Genomic DNA, 12,735 nt, shown 5'->3' with positions numbered 1-12,735 from the left:
TGAGGATATTGCTTCGGTGACGCAAAGGATTTTTTCCACTGCACATCTTATCTAATAAGATCTATCACACGTCTGTTTATCCTTCTTTAAGTATCCTGTAAACGCACCTTCTGTTGAGGATTTAGTGGTTTTGTAACATTTAAATTTCATCATGCACCCATTCTTTTTATTTTTTTGTTTTGGGTGTTTAGTTGCAAATCTGCCATTTGAGTGGGTCCCTCTTCACACAAGTAATCACCCTATTTCCATACATAATACCGGTCAACTGTATGCTGGCAGGTGTTATCAGTGGATATAGCAGTTGAGCGGGATGCGTCGATGTCTACTCATACTGGTTCAGCCTAGTTTTCACAGCAGCAGATATTATAAGACAGGCTGGTCTGTGGGCATCACATTACATACAAACTCCTGCGTGAGGGGGTTACTGTTAAAAGCCTGAAGAGTCTGCAGCATGGTTGAGCTGCATAACTATCCACCTTACAATCCACACAAGGGCCATTTAACAGGATCAGTGGTTAAAACTCATTAAATGAATTAGGTTTGTGCAGCCTGAAGTTAAAGCTGCTACACTGATACTTGGATATAGTAAACTGTGCAAGTTTGTGTTTAAGTCAAGAAATTATTGAATTTAGAACTAATGGCTGTATATTGTTAAAATGTAATTAAAAATCAATTAAAACATTTGAGTGGTGTTGGAAAGTTTGTTAAGCTTTTTTTTCTTTATCAAAATTCCCTAAAGCATAATCTGAAGTCCTAAATTTATATAACGGCAATGCATTTAAATAAATTGGCAATTTTATAGACAGGAAAATGATCCAATATTAGATATCTATGAGGGGTAAACGTATGTGAGCCCCAAGTTAATCCGAAGGTGAAGTTAAAGTCAGGTGTCTCTGATCAAGGCTTAAAAAAAAAAAAAAAGAAGTCTTGAGAAAGATCAAAATGAAAAAATGTCTCCTGAAAACCATTCAAGTTAAGAAGCTAACAGCACCATCTGCCATAACCCACTCCAAAGAACACTGATGGAGAGAAGAGTGAATGCCAGGAGAGGACCAGGAAGGCTGAGGATAGACTGGACTGATAACATCAAGATGTGGACAGAAGGGACTTACTCTGAGGCAGCCCGAGATGGGAACCATTGCATCCAACCCTCGTCAAGAGGACGGAACTTAATGAGTGAATGAATGTTTCCAATCAGCGGGATCACAAACAGGTGTGAGGAGGCGGCCTATTTTTGTTTCAAGAACAGGGATCTGTCAGTGTCTAATCTTCTCCACAAACCTTGTTTGTGGAAGTGTGGTGTGGCAAAAAACAAAGTAGATATCACTCCAAAAACTCACGTTTGAAACGACTGATTACAGCAGCAGACTCCAAGCTCATCACTCCCTGCAGACATGACACACATAGAAATCGGGGAGTGATGAGTAAACACCCCCTCCCAGAGCCTACAGGTGGTGGACTCTCAGGTAGTGGAGGTGTTGAAACAGCAGGCAGCGATGATGGGCAGCAGCGGTACTGACATGTCAGAGGGGGAATGTGTTTGTGTATGAGGGGGAGTGTGAGACATATTAGCTCAGAATGGCTGCCCGAACTACCTCACAGGCTTCGTTCTATTTGTCGATGCTCTCCGGGCTGGAAAAGGTTACAGAATCTTTGCTTATCTCTGCAGAATATCGATCATTCAAAGGAGTTCACAAACTTTCAAGCAGCACTGAGTGACATTTAATGACCAAATTCAGTTTTACCTTTGATGGAAAGCACAGAAGTTTAAGCTGGTTGTTTATATGCAAAGTACATGTGGTCAAAAGGATGCGTTCATTGTCCAGCCTGCAATACACTGACAGTAAAGCTATGACCTAATTCCATGCATGTTTACACACACACACACATAAAACTGTGATACTCAAAAACAGTGTATCAGTGTACTGTATACATGCTTGACGATTATGAGTTGCAGAGCATTGAAGGTCACAGATGGGAAAACCTAAATCCTGGATGATGGTAACAGCTTCGTGAGTATTAAATAAGAATTAAAGGTTTGGGGAAGTATGTTGCTTTTTGTTTGTTATGATTACAAAAATTGAAATTGGAAGCAGTCCAAGATCAATGGATGACAGAGTTGAGTTATTATTTATACAGAGCAGTAATGCCAGCTGTGAAAACAGTGTAGGTCGGACCTAACTGCTGTCTCTGCATCAGATATACATTGTAATGAGCCATTATTAATGTAGAACCGTCTGACTTCTAAACATATGCAAACACACACATGCATACATCCCGTTAACATGTTGCCTCTCACGGGAAGTCTCACTATTTTCTTAAATATTTTCTTCAGGGCTAATAATGGACCTACACCAGCACATAGTACAGAAGGCAGGGAAAGCCCTCGACATGTTGCCAGTCTATCACAGAGCTAACACAGATTGACAGATAAACACACACGCTCCCATTCTTTCCTGTGGGAAATTTAGACTCTCTAATCCACCTGATTCTGGGTCTGCAGGCTGTGGGAGGAAGCCAGAGTATCTAGAAGAAACCCGTATGAACAGAAGGAGAACAAACACAGAATGCACCACTCGCTGAAGATCAACCCTGGGACTTTGTAGCAGTGGGGGTCATGCGCTGAGTGTCAACCACTGCTATTGAATCCTAGAGGTTAGATCACATTTTGAGCTCTACTTTGTCAATGCCAGTTTTAGTATAGAATTTACATGCCTGTATCTGTATCCATGCATATCACTGGTTATTAACATACTGACATAAGATTTATTTATAATTAAAAAAAAAAAAATTTACAGTAATGCTATTTTTCTTTAACCGTACATCCATATATGACCAAAATCCCACCACAGGCAGAACCTGTGGAAGTATTTTCACACTGTAAATGTTCTTTCATTATTTTTTCTATTGTTTTACTTCCACTGGATAACAGCATATCATGTTAGTCTGTCCTGCACTCAGTCGGGTGAAAAGCACTCAAAATGTTTAATACATTAGAGGTCCAGTCCTGGTATATACAGTGGGACCCCCCCCTCTTCCACACACACACACACACACACACACACACACACACACACACACACACACACACACACACACACACACACACACACACACACACACACACACTCAAACGTTATTGAGCTTTTCACAGTCTTTCAGCTCAGTTTAACTGTTATGGCCCCAACTTTATTGTTTTGGTGCACTCACTACATTTATCAAACTTCCATCATTCCAGCTGTAACAGGTAGCTGTTTTCTGAGAAAAATCTCAGATAAACTCATTGTATACTACCCGCCCAGCACCAAATGGTCATAGATAACATTAATGGCCAGCTGATGAACATCGTGGCGCACTGGCAGGTAAAGAGCAGGATATTTCCTTCAAGAGCTGATGGAGGCATCTGTTGAAAAAAAAAAGGTGGTCATACAAACTATTGACGTTCAAGCTCATAAGAATCATACAAACTCTGTTGTTGCCTTATATACTTAAATTCTCTGTTTGCTTGCAAATGCTTCAGTAACTCTCTGCACTTATTTCCCATTTTCCTAGCAAAATCTAACAAAATGAGGGGTGGCTCAAGACTTTTGCACAGTACTGTACATATAACAGAATAATAAAGGAAAGCACAACATCCCTTTCTCAGTACACAAGTTATTCTTCTATTCAAATTTCATAGGCAACCCCCTTGAGACAGACTCGTCTCTTTATGGTGTTCTTAAAAGGAGGTGATATACACATTCCTTCCCCAGCTGCTCATACACATGCCATAATGCACATAGACATTTAAGCTACTCAAACATCATGTATAATAATCCCGTGAAGCATATTTTTGTGTTGCAATGAAAAAAGGAGGACATGGACACGGGGACAAAAAGAAAGAACACCCTCCTCATTATTTCTCCTACAGTCAGTCAGGAAACACTAAACACCGAGGCAAAGAAAAAAGGCAACTATAACAGACAGGAAGAAGAGAGGCAGCAGTTCTGGCAGAGCTGTGTTGACAACTTTCCAAGAGCTGATTTAGTGAAGGAAGCTACATCTGTTGAGCTCCAACGACAGCCACTGGGTTGTTCAGGCTGCCTTTGCTCTGATGTGCTGCAGTCAACTTTTCTTTTTTTTTTTTTTTATGTACACAGTAACCTAGTTTGCTCTGCATGCTGCAAAGACAGCGACCTGGAACCCTGGAGCTCCTCAGCTCAGGCATTGTGACAGATATGAGTGTGTATTTAATTGGCAAAAACAAATTTTGTAAAGAAACAATGCAGGCTAATGCACGAGCCGCCTGACACACACCAACATGCACCGAATCTGATAGACACGTAGTCACTGCCTTTTTTCCTCGCACTCGCTCTCTCAGTCTCTCTGAAGTTTATAGTAAATGAACAGAAGAAAAGCACAAACACAGACTGTACTGTAAAAGGCAGAAAAAGTGAGACAGGCCTTCACTGACAGAAATACTTGGACAGCTTTTGAGAGCAAAAATACTTGCACCTGCACGGTTTTGGTATGTTTGTGGCACAAAGCAGAGGACATGTATGAGTGCATATGCTTGTGAAGTGCAGGGCTGGTATGTATACTGTATAATATGTGTATGAGATGTCACTACAGTGCGACGCTTTCTGTCACACACTCAATCCTGGCTCGCCCAGCTCTCCTTATAATCCTGCTCTGCGTATTTTCTCGAACACTGATGCATGTTTGGTGTGAAACGGAAACTATAAACCCAACGAAGGAAACAATTTAAGATGATAAAAACTGCAACTTCCTGTATTCCCGAATCTCCCAACTCAGGATAGATTCCTTAAATAAATAATTTGAGTCACTTTTCTTCACTGTGCTGTTTCCCTTGGTGGCACAGCATCATAGTTAAACAATTGTGAAAGGAGACAGATGGTCTGCCTGTCCTGTTCGTCACCTGCTCTGGGCTGTCTGAGGTCATTTATTGAGCAAATGTGTGCTTAAGCTCATGTGCGTTTGCCGGTGTGATTGTCTGCAGTTGACAAAGCAGGAAACGGGTTAGGACAGGAAGTGTATTGTTTGCTCTGCCCTCGTCATCCTCAGCTGATCAAATTACCCACTTGGAATCCAGTCTGAGGCGGAGGTAAATAACGTCCACAAAGCAGATACCGGCGAAAGGCAAGTGGGAAGGCCGACCTCACTGTCTAAATTAAGGGGAAATTTCACAGACAGATCCCACATCACAATGAGATCAGTTTGTGGAAAGAGCTCTAAAATGTCTTGATCCATTATTGTCTATAGAGGAATTCTATAATTTTATTGCAAAGTGTATGGAAACTTATGGCCCCAGAGACGCATTTATCATTTCTCCATAAATGTAAATTGGATAATTAATTCTAACTTGGGTCACTCTGGTCACTGAGTGCATGTTTTTCTTTTCCTTTTAGCATGAGCTCATATGAACCCCTATTTCCATAATGCCTATGGGAAATAAGAAGCCTTTTGTTACTAGTGAGTAAACAGAAACTGCATAATTGCTTTATCAAAGACTTTACACCCTTTGATTCAAAAGAATTTAATTTACAATAATGTATTCTCTAAACAAATAAATATGAAACTTTGTTGAGATTTTTTTTCTTTTTTTTTTAGCAGTTTAAACACTATAAATGGCATGATAAATCTGTAACACCTCTAATCTATCTATCTATCTATCTATCTATCTATCTATCTATCTATCTATCTATCTATCTATCTATCTATCTATCTATCTATCTATCTATCTATCTATCTATCTATCTATCTATCTATCTATCTATCTATCTATCTATCTATCTATCTATCTATCTATCTATCTATCTATCTATCTATCTATCTATCTATCTGTTTTAAATATCCACATTTTGGCAGTTTCCAAAACAAATTTTGTGTTTCCACCTCTAAAAGAAAAAATTCTTTGAGGAGTTTTCCTTAACAAGCTAAACATAGTCATTAGTCATTTATGGGTTTAACAGCTCTGTAGGAGCCTCGTCAGGTTCAAGAAAATAACCTTGTCATTGTCATCACATTTATATCATTAGGGAGAGTGTTAGAGAGAGTCTTAACACAAACTGGGGATGTTGAGTTTGTGGCTGAAAGAAATGCAGGCGTGGAGAGCCTAATGAAAAGAGTACTGCATTATGATAAGTCTGTTCAGTTTACATCAGTCCTGTATTTTTGAATCATGAAATGCATCGCGCTGGATATGCAGAGTGAAAGTATTGAGGGAGGGAGAGAGAGGAATGACGAGTGAAATGTTAGCAATCTGAATCAAACTGAGCGCACTAATATCAAAGCAAATGAGATCATCTTAACCAAATCATGCAATTTTAATGTCACTGATGTTGCAGAATGCAGTGTAACGCTCTAATGGGCTCAGCATTAATCGAATTCACTTAAAAAATGACTACAGAGAAATCTAATTACTGTACAAAGGATGAGAAGAAATAAATAAGATACAAGCCTTACGCCATTTCAATTGGTCATAATGATTTTGATAAAATAAAGGAAGTGAGGTAACATAGTTATAGAGCTGCAAAGTCCATGTAGGGCATGTTAAATGACGTGCACAAAGCAAGAAATGTCTAGTGATAAAATGCAAAATCATGTGAAATTTTATTCATATGTTATTTCATGATACAAGACTTTGGGAGTAGGTCCAAAGGGTGCAGGGACAACCTGTATGATGGTAATTTAGGTGGAAGGCCGTGTTAGCATTTGCTGTGTGTGGAACTATATTATTCTGTGCATTTTTCTAGGTTTTCTTCTAATATGGAAAAAGGTTAAAGCTGCTTGTTACTTGAAGCTGTGAATAAGCATTTCATATACAGGCCAGCATTTGTTGGATGCAGGCATTCAGTTCGAAGAACTCTATCTGCACAGCTGCGGTTGGATGTCACCAAAATGGCATGATTACAGAGGAAAGTTGTGGCGCGATCTGGATGCAGATCACCGCCAGTGAGGGCCAAAATAGCCGTATGAGTGATAAATAGATGGAAATAGCCCACAGTGTCCAGTTCACAGGCTGGCTGCCCTACTCTTTGATCTCTGGTCCTAATGAGTTTTCAGAACAGAGCCAGAGATGAGAAGACGGGCTTTTTCAAAAGGGCCGTGGATACTGGGAGGAAACCTGGGGTGAGAACGACTATAGGCAGACCTAAGATATTGCTTCAACTAACATTAATATTGCCTTAAGTATTCCCAACAATGTTAGTAAAAGCTGCCCACCCAAGTCTCCAGAGCAAGGTCATTTTCCTCACTATGAGCTAAGTTATATAGCCCACAAAGGGCTTATAGGGATTGAAATCATACATTTGTTTATAATGCAGAATGTTTTTTTCTAGTGTAAACAGATAGCTTAATAATGTCAATAATTCCCTTTGTAGAGATGGCAGCTCCCCGCCCACCCCTGGGTAGAGCTAGTAGTTGGATTTGTTGGGAAGGATTAAGTACTAAACCACCAGTGGGCTGAGACATTGCCAGGGGAAAAATATTTGTTAAACTGCAAAGTGCTTGTGTACAGCACATTCAGTTAAAAGCAAAAATCCCTCTGTGAGAATATGCAGCTGGATATGCAATCAAAAAGAATATTTAATGTCTTTCCCCCTCGTTCAGATTCAGCATGCGGTGCACTCTGATGCGCTCGTGCTCTTCTTTACTGGTGACAGGCATATATTAACTCTCCGCATATTAGCCTCATAACACTTCCACACGGTAGACCTGCACGTCATTAGAAACCACATACCAGACCTTGCTGTGATGAAACAGCTCTGGAAAAAGAAAAGGGAGGGCAGCGGCAGGCTTTCTAACAATGCTTAAAGAATATCATTTGACTAATCACAGGCAGGTTATTTATGGACAAATAAATGAATTAAAGCTGATTGAAGTTCGCAGTTAGAAGAGAGGCAGACTTCTTTTTATTGATGATGAAAAACTTTAGCGATCCAGTCATCTTCCTACGTGGGACTCATTGGAAGTGCTTAATGATACCCAAGCCCTCTCAAAGGCGGCAGGACATCAAAGAGCGGCTGACAGACAGACAGATTCTGAGTTGCATGTTAAAAGCCCATTCCCCTTTAAAAAGAAAATAAAACTGAAACACAGGCGCACGCGCAAATCCACACACGCATATCCCCACCCAACGAAAGGATCCCATCATTCCTCCTCCATCTCTCTATGGTGAAGTACCGGCTCCACCTGAAGACATACACGTTGCTACATCCGTCTTTCTTCAAATCTTTTTATTTCTTTTTTTTTTTTTTTCATATTCTTCAAACAGCTCGTGCTCAAGCATAACCAGGCATGTTTTTGCATCATTAGAGCTAGTGGGTGTATTTGGAGACAGGCTAATGACAGCTCGGTTTTCCGGCTCAAACGAGAGCCATTGCTCATTTACGCGAACAGATACATAGATAGATGGGGGGGTTTGTAATGATGTAGCCTTATCAAATATTCCCTAGCATAAGCCGAATGACACCCAGTCAGTCTACAGTCATAGAATCTACAGTCATAGATTTAGTATGTGACAACTGTTAGGTACGTTAATGCATATTTTTCAGAACACTAAATCAAACGGACATCACCCTGTACACACCGCCGTCTCACAGGATGAATGGTATGAATGATCAAGAGGAGCAATGAAATAAAATGAGGAGTGTTGCATGCTGTGATGTGATGAATTTACTGGCATACATGATTCACAATGGATGGCCTCAGAGAGACGCTACCCTTCCAAAGCCTTAAGATTCTGGCACGGTCCTTTGCGATCTATCTTTTTCTCCATTTATCCCCCTCGAAATCTGCCTCCCTGTTTGCCTCTGTTCTCCATCCAAAATTCGGATACAGTTTGCACACCAATGCGAACACACTCCATGAGAGCCTCAACATCAACCACTGCTAGGAATGAGCACTTCTCTGCTCACTTGCTTCTAACTATTTAAGCGCATTGTCTGCACAAAGTTGTTGCCCTCAGTTTACATCCTTGTGAGCAGTCAAGGTAACCAAATAATGTGTCCTTTGGTTAATTTGGCCATGTCTGTTATAGAATATTAACAACCGATGCAGTGGCCCTGTTTTCCTTGGTCAGCTCTAGCTGGAATGACATGTTGACAAGACTTCATAAAGTCCCTTAAAACTCTACCTCTGCAGCAGCCCGGGGCGATACAGATTAGACCTAAATATGGATTGATCCCTGCTCCCTCTCCCTCCTACCCCTCGTCTTTCACACATAGCCTCTGTGTGTGTACACCAACATCGTGTGTTGCAGAATTTGTGTATAATTTTTGAGTGCTCCCACATTCTCCAAATGTGCAACTTGCCCCCTCCCCCAAAACCTTCTTTTTTAGCCCCCCCTACCCCTCCCTTTCCCGTCTTTATTTTTTATTCCGGGTCTCTCTGTGAGATTAATTCCTCTCCTCCCATCTTTGGGCTGTCAACTCAGGGTATAGAGTCATTTTTTAAAGGCTGCTGTTCCACAGGACGGGAGACTGATTGAGTTGTGGCCTTTTTCTGAGTGGGTAAAGAACAGGATTAATGCAGAACTCTTGAAACCAGCATGTTGGGGGGGGAAAAAAAGACAAAATAAAAGCTGAGAAAATGTCCCGTGGGAGAGGGTTAAATAATAAAGGTGTATAAACAAAAGAACTATATTATTAATTCTTTATGATGGGCACCTAGTCGTGGGAATACAAGTGCACGAAAAGACCCCATGCAACCTTTTAAAATGAATAAATGATCACTCGAATGATGTGATTACAGGAACAAGTACAACAAGTACTTAAAGGTGGACTAAGCCTTTCTTCTCCAGTATTTTTCAAATTCAGCAATCCTCAAAGTCTGTCAGCAGTCCATTCTGAGTAGTCAGTAAAAAAAAAATTCTGGTGTTTGTACAAAGCCTTGGCTCAGACTGATCTACATACTACCATTCCACTCAGTGAGCAATAGGGGGCGTTTGTGCTCATGCACAGGACAGGTGGAGGGGGATTGGAGAAATGGAGCAGTGGGAATAAGAGGGACAGTAAATCTGGCACTAATGTGCAAAACTCCACAACTTAAGTGCATTGTCAAGAAGAAGAGATGACTGAGGAGAAAAGAGCCAAAGAGTAGGTCTTTCATCCATCCATCCATTTTTTCCCAGGGACGCGGGTGGGGGAGTGAGTGTGGGTTGGGGGGGGGGGCTGGAGCCTATCCTAGCTCTCAGTGTGTCGCAGGGCTAACACGGAGAGACAGGCATTCACGCTCACATTCACACCAACAGCCTATGTAGAATTGCCAGTTAACCTAACCCCATGCATGCCTTTGGACTGTGGGAGGAAGCTGGAGTAGCCAGAGAGAACCGAGACAGACACAAGGAGAACATGCAAACTCTACACAGAAAGGACTGGATTAGAACCCAGGACCTTCTTGCTGTGAGGCGACAGTGCTATCCACCACATCGGCTGTAAAAAGGCTCATGAATCTAAATTTTAAAACAAATACACAACAGTTAAAAGGTGTCAACATGGACAAAACTTTCCGCCAGTGGTGAGACCTCAAAGATTTAAGCCTAAAGACAGATGCAGAAGCTTCTGCTTGATGGGCTGGAAGGTAACATCACATGATGCTGTGTTTGATAGAACCGAGATTTGATGTTCTTCTGATGTTGAATATTGTTGTGAGTTGTGAGCATCACTGTCTTTAGCTGGCTGGCTTTAGGAAACTGTGCAGTCTGCTCCATATGTTATCGTTGCTGTACCAACTTAAGTGACAGTTTGCTAACTAGGGAACTAGGCATTAAACTGCTGTTGACCCAGGCAGAAGGTTTAAAAGTGAAAGCTCATTTTGGTACATTTAAGGATCAAGGCTGAATTGGGTAATCAGTTAAGAAAATGGATGGATGGATGGATGGATAGTTAGAATATTTTAAGCAGTGGCATTCCATCAGGGCAAGTTGTGGGGCCAGCAGCTTTTTTGGTTGTTTTTGCATGCACATTGTGGATAAACCTGTGACCTTTGACAAGAAACTGATGGAAGACCAGCATGCTAGAGAGTCATCAGTCATTTATTTAGCACATTAGTAAGCAAAGGATGGGAGAAGAATTCAGCTCCTGCCATGTCTGGTTTAATAAAACAGGAAGTTGAAAAGGTGCAGGCTCCACCGGCACTTTCTGATCAGCATCTGAGAAATAACTTGATCAACCAAATTTACCAGTTTGGTTGATCAAGGTTAATTTTGGTAGATCACCTTAATTTTTTAGTGACATTTCATTGATAGCTGTTTACAGATAATGTCACATAATGCTCAAGCCTTTTAATTAATTAAGTTAATTTGTTTTGATTTAATTTAATTTTAATTTAATGTGTTTTTGACATTTTTGCTGCTGTTACACCTAAATTTCCCCTTTTTGCGGGACAATCAAGGCTGTTTCTTCTTCTTCTTAATTAAAAGGTGCTGTTCAGAGATTAGGTGTCCACACAGGACAGCCACAACAAACATATGACTTTACAGAATACGATCCATTACAGGAGAGTAAACAGGCAACAAATGATTCAAAAGAAGCTCAACTTTAAACATGCATGTGGTGTCTTTCGGTATTTATACTTTTACTGATTTTATGATTGAATGATTAAAAAAGATCCCCTCGCAATTGTCATTGTCAGCTAATGCTAAATATTTTGAAAATAACCATAGAAATAATAATTTTTGAAATCATTTTTCAGCCAAGAAGGAGTGCAGCAAGATGTAGGAGGCTGTCAGCACAAAATTATGAAATGGTATTGGGTGTTAATCTTGTTCAGTTTTTAGGGCGGTGTCCAGGCTTGATGCTCGCGTGATGATGTTTTGTATTATAAAGTTTGCTTCGCTTGATCAATGAGAAGAAGGCATCCACTTTGTCTTTCGGTGAGCTGGTTGGCTTACTCATGCAATAATAGCACAAAAAACAATGCCAAGCTACTTACTTAGGCAATTTATGTTACTTTTAATTAGCTAAGAGCGATGCTCTGTGTTTTAAAAGTTTATAGGGTGGTGTATTTTTATAGACTTTCCAAAACCAAATAAAGAGCAAATTGCCACGTGGGAGCAATAAATTACCATCTAGCACTTCGTTAATGAAACTGTGTTTGCCGAACATGCTGCTTATTCTTCATCCTAAAAGCCCATATTGTTAAAATGGAAAAATGTTCAAATGTAAAGCATTTTCAGCCAATTAATGGTGCTAACATTACCTTCAATAGCAAGCTATTCACAGCAAATACATTTACAGTTACAGCTACCAATAATGACGAGCAACAGGTTAACACATTTCTCTGAGGCAGGTCACGGCAACGCACAAGATGCAATAAACGCATAATTGCATTAACCTTAGAGACAAGGCATGTGGTGAGGTATGATTTATAAAGAAATACATTTCTTCAAACCCGTAGAAGGTTAGGAGGAATGTTGGTCTCTGGCAACAAATCACATTTTTGGTTATTGTACCAATCTTGTTGTCAGGCAGCTGCAGCATTTAATACCCAGTTAAACATCTGAATCAGGTGTGTTGGAGCGGAGCTGGGGTCCCAGGAGAACCCCTATGTTAACACTTAGAAGCGATGGCATATGTAAGTAATCAAAGTGTTCAGATGAACTCGTGCTATCTTATAGGAAATGGAATAACTTTTTTATGGGAGGAAAGAGGAGACATTACACTTGATGAGAGTGACAGTGAGGAAGAATCAGGATTGAGGAACAGTTAGGAGGTCAGGGGTCAGTTAATGGTG

The sequence above is a fragment of the Archocentrus centrarchus genome, chromosome 12, assembly GCF_007364275.1.
Source record: "Archocentrus centrarchus isolate MPI-CPG fArcCen1 chromosome 12, fArcCen1, whole genome shotgun sequence".
NCBI classification, from domain to species: domain Eukaryota; kingdom Metazoa; phylum Chordata; class Actinopteri; order Cichliformes; family Cichlidae; genus Archocentrus; species Archocentrus centrarchus.
The sequence above is the reverse complement of the archived record's forward strand: the minus strand, read 5'-3'. Positions refer to the sequence as shown.